The sequence below is a fragment of the Myripristis murdjan genome, chromosome 17 (genome assembly GCF_902150065.1).
Source record: "Myripristis murdjan chromosome 17, fMyrMur1.1, whole genome shotgun sequence".
NCBI lineage: Eukaryota > Metazoa > Chordata > Actinopteri > Holocentriformes > Holocentridae > Myripristis > Myripristis murdjan.
In genome coordinates, this window is record NC_043996.1 from 409,579 (window position 1) to 424,991 (window position 15,413).

The window sequence follows — 15,413 nt, forward strand, 5'->3', positions numbered from 1 at the left end:
AGGGCAGCAGCGAGCAGGACTGACGATGATACATTTTTTTTAAATGCGTGTTTTGTTTGGTGGTGGTGGGTGGGGGGGCTCCAGAAAACTCTAGCAAACTGTTGTAAGTCTGTTATCATCGTCAGTCCTGCTCACTGCTGCCCTCCACTCTGTAATACAATAATTTACATATTTCAAATTACACTTCACATTTGGCACACTTTTATCCAAAGTGATGTAGGGGAGACCGGGGTTGGTTGTCACACTGCTTATTCACACTAGAGGGCGCTGTGACATGATGTTGATATGAAAAAGTTGGCCTGACTTCCTGTTCATTTTACACTGGTCATTTTGTGTAGCACAGAGAAAACATTCAGGTCAGGAGATATTTTGTAATTGTTATGGGTCAGAGTAATTTTTCATGTTGGTGTTGTTTTTGTATTAAAAGTTTGTAGGTCATTTGAAAATCGAACATATACTGTATGTATGTGTGTGTGTGTGTGTGTGTGTGTGTGTGTGTGTGTGTACCCCCCTTCTCCAGGTGTGTCCAGTTTGGCTAATCAGTTAAGGTTGTTTTTAAGTGTTGCTTCCAGTTCAGTTTCTTGTCAATTCATTGTGTGTTTTTCCCTTGCATGTGTTTCCCTGTTTTACTGAGATCTTGTATGTAGTAGTACCTGTAATAACCTGCCTTAGTGATATTAAATATATGTTCAGCTCTTCAAGCCTGCTTGCCTGCCTGTTCTCTTGCATTTGGGTCCTCCTGCTCCACTCCAAGACACCCTTCAAGTAACACAAGTTACCACTGCTGCTGTTGCACACCCTCCCATTCTGCAGTTCATACCTTTTTTACTTTTTATTTGTGTAATGTAACAACTTCCCCACATCAGGGACCAAACGCCCATATACATTGGGGGGTCCAACAGGCACTCCCATATACATTGGGGGGGACATTGGGGGGGACAAGTCCCCCCCATTGTTCAGGCACTCCAATAATGTCCCCCCCAATATTGCTGGAATATATTAGCAATTCAATAGCAAATTCAATATCTGCCCCCCCCAATGTTGAAATGGTGGTTTTGGCCCTGCCCCACATATATCATTATTGAGACAATGTGTGTGTGTGTGTGTGTGTGTGTGTGTGTGTGTGTGTGTGTGTGTGTGTGTGTGTGTGTCTGTCTGCAGAAAATTCTACATACTACTGGGTCTGTCAGCCTAAAATGTTTTTGCACACAGTTATGACCGTATGATGAAGAACCTCTTGTGGTTGTGATTCAAAACCTTTGGAATCAGTCGCTCCATTTTGGTGACGTCGGAGGAGTGGTTGGCGGTAGTAGGATAGCGTTTGAATTACTTTTTGACTGGAAACCTTGGAAAACTGGAATAAATAAAGGACTTTGGCTTTGGATAACGGACATCTGGACTTGGTAACAGTATCTGTGGGTGTTTGGGGGAACAAGGATTCGGAATATCGACCGACGGCCTGTATAGGTCTGGATCGGTATTCGGATTGTTGTTAATAATAGATAATAATAATAATAGAAACTTTATTGTCTGTTCTTCAATAAAAACAGAAATTTGTCTTTGACACGGCTTCATCAAAAAAAACAAAACAAAAAAAAAAAACACTCTAACAAACACATTCACACACAACAACAGATAAGAACAGTGCAGCCTATTTTGTGCTATTTAAAACAGTTATTGCAGAGGGGATGAATGATTTCTTGTAGATATTTTTCCGGGCCAGTGGGGTTCTGTATCGTCTGTCTGATGGCAGCAGCATGAAGGAGTGGTGCAGGGGGTGGGAGGGGTCCTCAGTGATGAGGGTGGCTTTCCTCACCACTGAGCGCCTGTACAGTTCGGTCAGAGGTAGTTGGGGTGTTCTGGTTATTTTACTGGCCTGATTTATTATGCGGGAGAGTTTTGTTTGGTGGTAGTAGTGAGGAAGTTGAACCAGGATGAAATATTGTAGATGAGAGTGGATTTGATGAGTGATCTGTAAACAAGTGTTAAAATGTCTTCGCTGACATTAAAAGTCCTTAGTTTCCTGAGCAGGTGGAGACGCTGTTGTGCCTTTTTGTAGACAGAGTCAGCATGTTGTGTAAAGGACAAGCAGGTGTCGATCTCTGTCCCGAGATACTTCAAACTCTGCACCTGCTCCACCAGCTGACCGTGGATGCTGAGCGGTTGGAACAGGTGCTCTGGGTTTTTCCCTCTGGAACCACAGCACAGCTCCTTTGTCTTTGCAATATTAAGCTCTAATGAGCTTTCAGCAAAGGTTTGGACCAGGGCGTGGACTTCCTGCTGGTACTGTTGCATTGCCTGGGAGTCAGTCAGACGGGCTACCAAGGCCATGTCATCCGCATACTTTAAAAGAGTCATTCCTTCTCTGCTGAAGGAGATGCTGTCGGTATAGACAGAAGAGAATGGGAGACAGAACACAGCCCTGGGGCAGCCCTGTCTTTAAAACCATTGTACTAGACTTAAAACCGTTTAAAAACACATGCTGTGGTCTGTCTTTTAAAAAGTCCTTTATCCATAAAACCAGTGCAGGGTGGACCTGGAGATCAGAGAGGCGGTGCAGCAGAGTGTTGGTGTTAACAGTGTTAAAGGCAGATGAAAAGTCCATAAATAAGATCCGTGTGTGTGGGTGTGTAGAATCTAGTTGTTTGGTGACTGTGTCGAGAAGCATGAGACTTGCATCCTCAGTGCCTCGCTTTGCTTTGTAAGCAAACTGGAGTGGATCCAGTTTATCTGACAGCCCACCTAACAGTAATGTACACACTGCTCTTTCTATACACTTGCACAGGATTGATGTCAGGGCCACTGGCCTGTAGTCCTTCAGATCCTTAGGTCTTGTCTTCTTTGCAATAGGAATGATGGTGGATTCCTTCCACTGATCGGGGACGATGCCAGTGTCCAGGAAGTGCTGGAACAGCCTGGTTAACACCCCACCTAGCTGGGTTGAGCATTTCTTGAGCACCCTGCCTCTGAGCCTGTCAGGGCCAGTGGCTTTGTCAGGGTTTACTCTGTGCAGGATGGAGGTTACCAGCTGCTCATCAATGGTGGGAGCTTGGAGGGGGGAGCTGAGGGTTTCAGGAGTCCAGGTTGCTGGTGTGCTGTTGTTGTTGAAACGGGTGAAGAAGCAGTTTAGCTGTTCGGCGAGGGGGGCGGGGTCTGAACAGGCGACCACTGCAGGTTTGGATGCTCTGCTCATCATGATATTTAATCCCTGCCATGCCTTTTTTGCATTTCCTGATGTTATTTTCTTCTCCACGCTGTCTTTATACTTAGTTTTAGCCAGGCTGGCCTTCCTCCTGAATTCTTTCTGCAGCTCCCTCACCCTGACTGTGTCACCCTGTAGAAAAGCCTTTTTCTTCTGGACTAAACAGGCTTTCATGTCCTTGGTAATCCACTTTTTGTTATTTGGATAAACAGTTACAAGTTTAGTGGGAGTCACAGTTTCTTCACAGAATAAAATGTATGCGGTGAGTACATTGGAAAGCATGTTAAAATCATCCCCACAGTCATCAAAAAATAAGTCCCAATCTGTCAGCTCAAAACAGCCCTTTAATGTCTCTGATGCATCCTTATTCCAGGTGCTGATGGTTTTTGTTATAATTTCCCCTGTCTTTAATTGTGACCTGTATTTTGGTAGCAGCAGGATAACATTATGGTCAGACAGACCCAGAGGTGGGCGTGGTTTTGAAATGTATGCTCCCGGTATATTTCCGAAGCACAAGTCAAGCACGTTATGTTTCCTTGTTGGAGTTGTGACATATTGCTCCAGACTGGGAAGATGTGTGGAGATATCACACCTGTTAAAATCACCCAGTATGAATACTGGCTGCTCTCCACTCTTAGTGACAGCTCTGTTAAAAGTTTCAGCTATGCGCTCAGCCGCTAAATTAAAATCAGGATCTGGGACATACACTAAAATGACAGTGATCTGTGAGAATTCTCTGGGTAGGTAGAATGGTCTGAAGGACACAGTCAGTATTTCATAGTGTTTGCAGCACTCCATCTCCCTCACCGTGTAGTTGGTAGCCCACCTCCTGTTGACTACCATGCAGAGCCCGCCCCCAATCGACTTCCGTGTTTTGACTACATCTCTGTCAAAGCGGATGATGTCAAATCCTTCCAGCTGAAAGTCCACATCTCTAGAGAGCCATGTCTCTGTAAAGCAAAAGATACTGGCTCGTTGATAATCCAGATCAGACTTGATCAGCGTACAGAGTTCCTCTGTCTTGTTCCGTAGCGATCGGACATTTGACAGGATGATGCCTCCTCAGCCTGTTGCGTATTCCTCCTCTAGAACCTCTTCTCTTTCGCGATCGCTTTCGCTTTTGACCTCGTAGTATCTCCAGGGGTATGTTGTTAGCGCAGGGGACTGCATTGGCTGGTTCGGAGCGGAGGCCGCGTAGTCCTAACAAAAAGTCCCGGGAGTAGGTGAGCCTACCTGGAGCGGCGGTAAATGGCTGCGGCGGTTGCAGACAAAGTCCGTTTGCGGGCCATAGACCCATGATTATGAGCCATATGCAGGCCAGGGGCCTCATGTATAAAGACTTGCGTGGATTTCCTACTAGAAAATGACGTACGCTCAAATCCAGAAAATGGCGTACGCCCAAAAAAATCCAGATGTATAAATCTGTGCGTACACATGAATCCAAGCACATTTCCTTTGAACATCCCGATCAACGTGGAATTGAGCGCACATGTTGGCGTACCTGACCCCTCCCTTTCCACGCCCCCATTTAAATATGCAAATCATATTTAAATGAGCCCGGCACCTGAGATTGCCTTCTCTGCATGATCAGAAAACTACAACCTTTGACATGAATAAGACTGAAAAAAGAGAGATTTCACGGAATGTGAATTAGAGACGTTCCTCACTGAAGTGTAGGCGCGCAAAGATGTCGTGTTTGGCACGCTGTCCAACACGAAACGCAAGAGGAGTGAGCGGGAGAGTGTGTGGGGCTGTCGGTGCTGTGGGGTCGGAAAGGCGCACACACGCTGAATTAAATGCATTGGTGAATACGTGAATTCTGTGTCCTTGCCTCTTTTAAATGGTTGAAATCAAATGTTGTCGGGCCGAATGGCCTCCCGGGTAAGATGTGAATTCATTAACTGCTTGTTAATTTTATACACCACTTACACGGATCTAGTTGTAAATGAATGCAGAAGTGCGCCGGGGAAAAGGTGAGGATGATTAAGACATTTCACACTTTACGCAAGGGTTCATTAATATTATTTTTTAGCAGTTCTGCTTTATTTGATAGTCACAATAGAGATAAACAGGGGACGACATGCAGCAAAGGAGCTGAGGCCGGATTCGAACCCCGGTCGCTGCAATTGGGACTGAGCCTTGGTGCACAGTACGTGCTCTTGGCCGGTGAGCCACCGGTGCGCCCGACGCATGGGTCTATTGACATGAGTACTTGTAGTTGTAGTTTACCCAGCAAAAAACAGCAAGTCACTAACTTGAACCACAGACTGGTACTGATGCTGTGAAGACACGATCATATTTGGGGGCGCACATGCTCAATGCGCATGAGGGGGCTTAATATTAGGACAATTAAACGAATAAATTATTTACTCACCAAGAAGCCACCCATCGCGCACAGTGCCAGTTTGTAGTCTGCCAGGCCAGTATTTTCGGTATTTTCATCGCTTTGACATGCGGGTGTATTAATTGTTCATCAGTTTTAATTGTTCATGTGTCTGGGATGAATTGTTTTCATATTATCAACAGTTTCCCAGCATCACCTCTAAGTGTCGCCAAAGGAACAATAGCTGTAGAAACGTGCGTACGCCAGCTATGAAGTTGGCGTGAGGCACCGCACATTTCCACGCTCATTTCACTCTTTATACATCTGAACCTTGTCGTGGAAAAGGGCGTACGCCACGTTTTTGTGCGTACGCACGCTTTATACATGAGGCCCCAGGTGAAGCACTACTGCAATCCACATAACGTCGGATCAAAACGAGTTGACACACTCAAAACACACACGAATAAAACGCCATAAACCACACACACACACAAGCCGTGTCAGGAGTCGCCTTCCTCGCAGAACAGCGCCACCAAACAAACACTGACAGGAAGGCAGCCTTGGAGGAGGAGGTGGGAGATAACATCTGTGATATGTTTAGTGATGAGGGTGAGATAAGGGAGAGTGAATGGCAAAGGGTGGAGAGGAGGAGCAGAGGAAAGAAATGAAAGAGGAGACGCCAGAATCAGGATGCTACTAGTAGCTCAGGTGGAGGATCAGAGAGTGAGGGAGGAGGAGAGAGGGGAGAGAGAAAAGAGAGAGCAGGAATAATAAATGTTATTGTAAGATTTGAGGAAGAAGGGGGCGTCAAGAAAATGGATCCTTTGAAGTTAACCAAAATCATTCAGTCACAGATGGGAGAAGTAAGATATGCAAGAATTCTAGGTGATGGGAATCTGTTAATTGGATGTAACTCGGAAATGGAGGTGGCTAAAGCAAGAGTAATGAGGAGTGTTGGGAAAGTCAAAGTGGCAAAAGTGGTCAAAGTGGGAGAACGAAGGGATGATGGATGTAAGGGAGTTATTACCGGAATTCCACTAACAGTTACCATGAAGGAGTTGAAGAAAAACTTGAGGGTGGGAGTTAAAGTCATAGATGCAAAAAGGGAGCTGAGAAAATTGAAACTGAGACTGTACTGTTAGAATTTGAAGCTAAGGTTATACCAAAGGATGTATACTTTGGGCTTATGTGCTACAGGGTAAGGGAATTTATACCAAAACCACTAAGATGTTTCAACTGCCAAGGGTTTGGACATGTGGCTAAGGTGTGTAAAGAAAAGAGAAGATGTGCTAAATGCAGTGGAGATCATGAGTATGGGGAGTGTGGAGATGGAGTGAGGCCAAAGTGCTGTAACTGTGGAGGGAATCACAGTGTAGCCTATAGGGGATGTGAAGTGATGAGGAAAGAAATGGAGATACAGAAAATCAGACTAAAGGAAAAAGTATCTTATGCAGCAGCAGTTAAGAAGGCAGGACAAGAAAAACGCAATGAGGACAGCCAAAATACAGCCCAAGTGACAGTGACTAGAACAGAGGAGGATAAAAGTAAAACATGGGTAGAAAAGAAGAGCTTGGTTACCTTTATTGCAGGAGTGATTAATGGAACAGCAGATGAACCGACTAGAACTGGTAGGATTAAAATAATTGTCACAGCAGCAGTACATCATTTGGGTATGAGGGGGTTGAAGTGGGAGGAGATCAGAGATGAGCTAAATATTCAGGCAAGCCAAGAGACAGCATGTGTAGGGTAATATTATTATTAACTATGTTAATACTCCAGTGGAATGCTAGGAGTTTGATTGCAAATTTAAGAAGTTCATTGATGACCAGAGAGAAAAAACAGACGTATTATGTATTCAGGAAACATGGTTGAAACCACACCTAGATTTTGTTCTATATGGGTATGTGTCAGTCAGGAGAGACAGGAAAGAGAGAGGAGGAGGAGGGTGTGTGACATTTATTAAACAAGGGATCCCTTATAGAGTTGCTGGGATTGGGAAAGACGTAGAGTATGTGGTGGTAGAAGTATGGGCAGAGAGGAAGAAATTTAGTATTGTTAATTACTATAATCCTTGTAAGCAACTAGAGTTAAATAAACTTGAGGAGATTGAAGGACAAAATAGTGCAAATATTGTGTGGTGTGGGGACTTCAATGCACATAATACATTGTGGGGGTGTGAAAGAACAAATGCCAATGGGCAAGTCATAGAAGACTTGTTAGATGAAAAGAACTTAGTCTGTTTAAATGATGGAAAGAAAACTAGAATTGATGTTAATACAGGAAAGGAGTCAACTTTAGATCTAACAATAGCCTCAAATAATATAGCTCCCATATGTGAATGGAAAGTATGTCAGGAGGGAACAATAGGAAGTGACCATTACCCAGTACTATGTTGGATTCAAGTTGATACTCCAGTGTCAGAAGTAGAGAGGGGTGGGAAGTGGATTTTTGAAAAGGCTAAATGGGATATATTTGAAAAAGAATGTGATGAATATCTGAGCCAGGTTAATGATAGCATGGACTTAGAAACAATGGAGGAGGAAATAAGGAAAGGTATTAGAACAGGAAGGCAGTACCCTGGTGGGATGAGAAATGTAAAGATGCAGTGAGGAATAGAAAGAAGGCATTTAAAGTATTGAATATAAAAAAGAGCAAGCAGTGGTAAGGAGGACAATAAGGCAAGCAAAAAGGAAGTATTGGAGACAATTTTGTGATTCAATAGGGAACACAACCCAAGTAGGTGAGGTGTGGGGTATGATTAGAAAGATGGGAGGGGATAGAAGAGACTGGAGTTACCCAGTTCTAACACAGGGAAGTGAAGTTACCTTAATGCTCATCCTGGAAGGTCATCCAGCTGCAGATGAGATGGCTAGATGCTGCGTGTCACTTACATCTAGATTACCTGTTCAGGATACCCTGCTGTTTCTGCTGTTGTCTGCTGTCCCAGTTTGTCCCTATCTCCCTGTCTCTGTCTCCTTGTCTCTCTCTCTCCCCTCCCACCCAACCGGTAGAGGTAGATGACCGTCCACCCTGAGTCTGGTTCTACCTGAGGGTTCTTCCTGTTAAAGGGGAGTTTTACCTTGCCACTGTCGCCAAGAGCATGCTCAGGAGGGAATCTGTTGGGTTTCTTGTTTCTCTACTATAATTTGTAGAGCGTGGTCCTTACCTGCTCTACCTGTAAAGCGTCATGAGATAACTTCTGTTGTGATTTGACGCTATATAAATAAAGTTTGATTGATTGATTGATTGAAGTAGCAGTAAATAATAAAGAAAAGGCGGAGTTACTAGTGAGAACTTTTGTTAAGGTGCATAGTTCTAGTAATTTGTCAGAGGAGGGAAGAAGGGGCAGAGATGAAACAAAGTCTGAAAATATAGGTATTTTAAGAAAAAAGGAAAATACAGGGGATGAACAGAGTATCCCATTTAACATTGGAGAGTTAAAAAGAGCATTGACTAAAGCTGGTATGACTGCACCAGGGAAGGATGAGATATGTTATGATTAAACACTTAAGTGAAAGGAGCCTAGAAAAGTTGTTGATGCTGTACAATAAAGTATGGAAGGAAGGTAGAATTCCAAAAATCTGGAAAGAGGCAGTCATAGTCCCAATAAGGAAACCAGGGAAAGATGCAAGTCAACCAACCAACTATAGGCCAATAGCATTAACATCACATTTATGTAAAGTTATGGAGAGGATGGTGAATGAACGATTGATGTACACTGTTGAAAAGAAGGGCATAATTGCTGGATGGCAAAGTGGTTTTAGGAAAGGGAGGGGGACGGTAGACCCAATAGTATGTTTAGAGGATGAAATTAGGAAAGCCCAATGTAATAAAGAAACAGTAGCAGCAGTGTTTTTTGATGTTGAGAAAGCGTATGATATGCTATGGAGGGAAGGGCTACTAATAAAGTTACACAAAATGGGTGTGGGAGGCAATATATTTAATTGGGTGATGGATTTCTTGAACAAAAGAAGCATTCAAGTAAAGATAGAAAGTGAAATGTCCAGTAAATATGAAGTAGAAAATGGTACACCACAGGGGAGCGTAGTGAGTCCTTTTCTATTTTCAATAATGATTAATGACATATTTGCAAATGTGCGGTCAGACTTAGGGAGGTCGCTGTTTGCAGATGATGGGGCATTATGGAAGAGAGGGAGAAACTGGAACCATGTTGTTCAAAAGGTACAAGAGGGGATGAATCAAGTTGAGATGTGGGGAGAAAGTGGGCATTTAAGTTTTCAGTTGAAAAGACAAAAGCAATATTTTTTACAAGAAAGATAAATAGAGGAAATTCAGACCTCAAAATGTATGGAAATAAATTAGAAATAGTTCAGTCTTTCAGGTTCCTTGGTGTGCAATTTGATACCAGACTCACGTGGAAAGAACATATTAGAAATATAGTGGAGAAATGCAAAAAAGTTATTAATGTAATGAGATGTCTAATAGGACGGGACTGGGGGGCAGATGTAGTAGCACTAAAGTATATATATGTAGCTCTCATCAGATCTAGGCTGGATTATGGGAGTGTAGTATATGGTTCTGCTGCAAAATCCACATTACAGGCATTAGATGTGGTTCAGAATAGGGCTCTCAGAATCTGTATAGGTGCAATAAAAACATCACCAGTGTGTTCTGTACAAGTTGAGGCAGCAGAAATGCCACTTTGTATACGCAGGAAACTACTTTGTGTGAATTATTGGATGAATTTGGCAGGGCATGGTGACAACCATCCAACTAAAAGAGTGTTGCAAACATGCTGGGAACGGGAGAATGATCAGAAATCAAGTTTTGGGGGTGGTCACGTGATCCGGATCAAGATGGACGCTTGAGACTTTTCTCCGCTCCAGGCTCTAGATAAATCCTCATCTTTCTCCAAATAAACTCACTACTACTAGCCGATTTGTACTCGAGAGATGCCTATAAAGACATGCGCCAAGAATTCTCTCATTTCTGCACCGCCGGCTTCCGTTATTAAGAAGATAACTGCTCAACAAGCGACCGCACAGGTACCGAGTGAGGCTAAACAAGGTGCTGCTGACACTGTTAAGCTAGCGCTAACTGACCAAGCAACCATGGAGCAGATTCTAGCTGAAATTAAGTCTGTGGCATCCCGGGTAAACAACATGGATGAATCGGTCGGCGCTCGTCTGGATACTATCGACGGTGCACTAAAGGAAATAAAAGCATCTGTCACCTTGGTGGAGGGCTGCCTATCGACTCTCTCTAACCGAGTGACAGACCTGGAAAAGCGCATGGATGAGGCCGAAGAGAGGATCTCCACTTCAGAGGACAGCCACGGTGCGTACGGCACTTCCATTGCCACCTTGGAAAAAACAGTGGAGCAGCTGCAACTGAAAATTGATGACTTAGAAAACCGTGGCCGACGTAAAAACCTGAAAATTATCAACCTCCCAGAGAAAGCGGAGGGCAACACTTCTCTCGCGGACTTTCTTCAAAAATCGTTGCCGACTTTGGTCGACTTGCCCGCCGATTACCCCCCGCTGGAGATTGAACGCGCCCACCGAGCCCTGGCTCCAGCCCCGGCTCCAGACAAGCCCCCGCGAAGCGTCTTGGTCCGGTTCCTGCGCTACTCCCAAAGAGAAACTGTGCTCAGAGCAGCGATGAAGAAACGTGATATTAATCATGGTGGCTCTCAGCTTCGGTTTTACCCTGATTTGTCCGCGGAGATCCTGAGACGGCGACGAGAGTTTGACGCCGTGGGGAAAGCGCTGGCCCGTCACAATAAATATTGCGGATTTGCATATCCAGCGCGCCTCCGGTGTCTCCATGAAGGGCATATCCGCCTTTTTGACACTCCTGAGTCTGCGGCTGCATTCCTGGACACTCTTAAATGAGGTATTTTTTCATCCCCAATGTTACCACTTATAATGGAGAAAGACAATCCTTATGTACCCTGAGCCCCCACTGAACACTGTGTACGTATATTTATGTGACCACCACACAGACGTTGACAGAATACAATGGTGCTGACTTAATTTAGCTGTTTCCTTTGGGGAAAAGGTGATCTTAGTTTTTAGGGCCCGAGCACTGTCCCAGTGCGAAGCCCTATTGTTTTTCGTTCGTTTTTTCTTATTATTATTATTACGCCACTTTGACGCTTAATTTAACCCCCTGAACATGCTCAAAAACTCACCAAATTTGGCACGCACATCAGGTCTGGCGAAAAATTCGATAAAATCAAAAATCGAACCCCCCAGGTGCAAAAATGGGCTCGGTAGCACCACCTAGGGACGCAAAGGCAGCCGCTGCGGCTCACAGGAATGTGATAGAAAGACCAAACCAGCGCCGAAACGTAGATCTCATCAAGCCCGACATTTTTCGTGCCGTGCCCCCCACCTAAAACCTACAGGAAGTCCACAATTTGCATTAGAAAGTCACGTTTTCGCCCAAATTTGAGCTTTGCAGAAAATCTATAAACTCCCAGGGCGTTAATTTTATCGGCTTGAAAACTTAATACATGACAGAGGACACAGTGCTTAACAAATATTCTTCAAGGCTAAGTATTCATTTGAACCGTTTGGATTTCAGAGGCCATCAAAGAGTGACCACAACCAGTGCCTCCACTTTTTCCCATGGACCTTGGTGTGCCTGCTGTGAATTAACATGCACTTGCCGTGAGCATAGGCACTAATTAGGCCCCAGCAGTCCAAAGTAAAAGTCTGACAGCTTCCAAACCTATGCCGATGGAAAGAGGACTAATTCTCCTACAAAAATAGGAGGTCTTGCTGTGGATTGGAAAAAGTTTGTGGCCGCGGTGAAGAGTTGTTTAACAGGTTTGGACTCTGTTTTTTTTTTTCCTCTGCTCTGCCTGCTCTGCCCCTACCCCACAGAAGCAGAAACAACTCTCAAACTCAAACGCAAGCTTAGGGCGACATCTGCTGGAGGAGCGCCGCTAGTGGCTGGTCCAGAACTTTGTGTGTGTGTGTGTGTGCTTAATGCCACAGCCACCGGGCACAAGTGTGCACGAGGCGGCACGGGTGCGAGGGCCCGTCCAACGCTGCTTGCAGCTTTAATTTTTTTTAATTTTTTTTTTTACCCGTTACAATAAGTTACATAATAGGCTACATAATTACTGCTAATTTTGCATTTTGCTTGGTTTGATCTTACACCCTACAGCCCCTTTTTTCCCTCATGTTGTTTTCCTTTTTTTCTTTTTTCTTTTAAAAAAAATAGCATTTATACTTTCATTATTATTATTATTATTACTACTACTATTATTATTATTAATTTTAATTTTAACAGCATATATGCCTTTGTATAAATCTTGTGTTTCATTGTGGTCCTAGCACAACTTAACTCATAATCCGGGGTGTGTCTCAGTGGCTTTAATCACATAGCCTGGAGTTTGGACACTGTTTTGGGTGTCTTAGTTGTTACTGTGATCTAACTGTTGGTTAAGATTTGGACTGCGCTTAGAATGCCCAGTGACTTCTACTTGGGGTTTTTTTCCCTGTCGTTTGGGGACAGGATAGGGGGGGATAAGCGCTGCTGCTCAGTTCTTATGTGTTTTATTTATTTATTTATTTTTTTCTTGTTAAACGACCAGAGTCTAGGTCCATTTCTCTATGTAACTGCCTGTACCTTGAATAATTTCTCTCCATTCAGTACCTGCCATCCAGTTACACTCCAGCTTTATGGCTCTCATGTCTGATTCACTTAAACTCATTACTTGGAATGTTCAGGGACGGGGCCATGTAATCAAAAGGAAGAAGGTTTTAACATATTTGAAAAAACAAAAATCAGATATAGCACTACTCCAGGAAACAAGGCTATCTGATACAGAACATCTGAAAGTTAAGAGAGACTGGGTAGGCAAAGTCTACTTCTCCTCCCATTCACAGAACAAGAAAGGCACAGCTATTCTTATTAATAAAAATCTTCCTTTCATTTTGGAACATGAAGAAAAAGATTCAGAAGGGAGATTTATTTTGATTAGGGGCTCGATTCTTGAACAACACATAACTATTCTTAATATTTATGCCCCAAATAATGATTCTCCCCAGTTTTTGTCTCGGATAATTTTGTTGTTTAACCATCATTGCAATGGTCTGGGCTTCTTAGCCGGTGATTTTAATTGTATAATGAATGCCTCTCTAGATAAATCCTCCTCTGCGAATGTATCCAATCCGAGGTCATCTGCTGTCCTTAAAAATTTATGTACTGATACCGGCTTGATAGATGTATGGCGACACTTAAATCCGAAAGTGAGAGACTACACGTTTTACTCACACCCTCACAATTCGTATTCCAGATTAGACTATTTTTTTTATTCCGAAAGACTTTTTACATTCTGTTCAGACTTGTAGCATAGACTCTATTGTTTTATCGGACCATGCTCCGGTACATTTGTACATTAACCCACTATTTCATATCCCTAAAACTCCCATTTGGAGATTTAATACATCTTTTTTGAATAGCGACTCTTTTTGTATCTTTGTTCGGAATAACCTGTCACAATTTTGGCTTGATAATAAAAATTTCCCGGTGTCCTCTGCTACGATCTGGGACGCAGCTAAAGCCACTTTGCGTGGACACCTTATTTCCTATAGCTCTCATCAGAAAAAAACCTTAGAAGCAAACAGAAAAAACCTTGAAAAAGAAATGTCTAGGCTGGAGCAAATACATAAACAGTCACCTACACCAGCAAATTTAAAGGCACTAGTGGCTGTTAAGACTGAACTTAATATGGATCACACTCGCCATATTCATAAATTATTACTTTACACTAAACAGAAATATTATGAATTTGGTAACAAGTCTAGTCGTCTGCCCACCAATTGAAAAATCAAAATAATGATCGCTCAATTAATATGATAAGAACACAAAATGGGGACGTCACATGTGACCCATTGATTGTCAATAGTACATTCCAGGACTTTTACAAATCTCTGTATAGTGCGGAACAGGCTGACGCTGCTTCTATCGCTTCCTACTTGAACAACATTCCTTTACCTACTATTGCGAAGGAGGATCGCTCTAGCTTAGACACTGCATTCACGCCAGAAGAGGTCTGGGCTGCGATTCAATCTATGCCAAATGGAAAATGTCCAGGCCCAGATGGGTTTCCACTGGAATTTTTTAAGAAATTTTGGGCAGAGATCCAACCAATTTTTATGCCCGCCATCAATGGTATTTTAAAAGATGGTATCCCCTCTTCTTGGAGACATGCTTCTATTAGTTTACTTTTAAAAAAAGATAAAAATCCTTTGGACTGTTCATCATTTAGGCCCATTAGTCTCCTTAATGTGGACTACAAAATTGTTGCAAAGGTACTGGCTCGGAGACTGGAATCCATCCTCCCGACCATAATAAACCCAGACCAGGCAGGATTTGTTAAATCAAGATATGGCACAGACAATGTACGTCGTGCTCTTAATGTTGTTCACTATCTTAACACTTACAAAAACCCTGCGCTGATAGTCTCCCTTGATGCTGAAAAGGCCTTTGACCGAGTGGAGTGGTCTTTTCTGTTTTTGGTCTTAGAGAAATTCGGTCTGGGCCCTAACTTTATTAACAGAGTGCCCTCTGTCACCCCTGTTATTTATATTATTTATTGAACCTTTGGCCGAGGCCATCAGAATTAACCCTGATATATCTGGAGTTAGGGTAGGCGATGAAAATCACACCATTTCCTTATTTGCAGATGATATTCTCTTATATCTGAATAAGCATGAGGAATCAATTCCAGCAGTTCTGAAATCTATAGCCACGTTCAGTGCCTTATCAGGTTATAAGATAAACCTGGGGAAATCTGTTGCTACGCCTTTCAATATCCCTCTGGATATGCCAGTACAATCTCCCTTTCAAGTATCTAGGAAGGGTTTCAAATATCTGGGTATTTTTATCACCCCTGATTTAAATAATCTA

General features: G+C 43.2%; 1 protein-coding gene across 1 annotated transcript in view; it reads left to right on the plus strand.

Annotated features, from left to right (window-relative positions):
• The window catches only part of olfml2bb (olfactomedin-like 2Bb), a 43,602-nt gene that overhangs the window by 583 nt on the left and 27,606 nt on the right, over positions 1 to 15,413 (plus strand). The gene's annotated exons all lie outside the window — the stretch shown is intronic.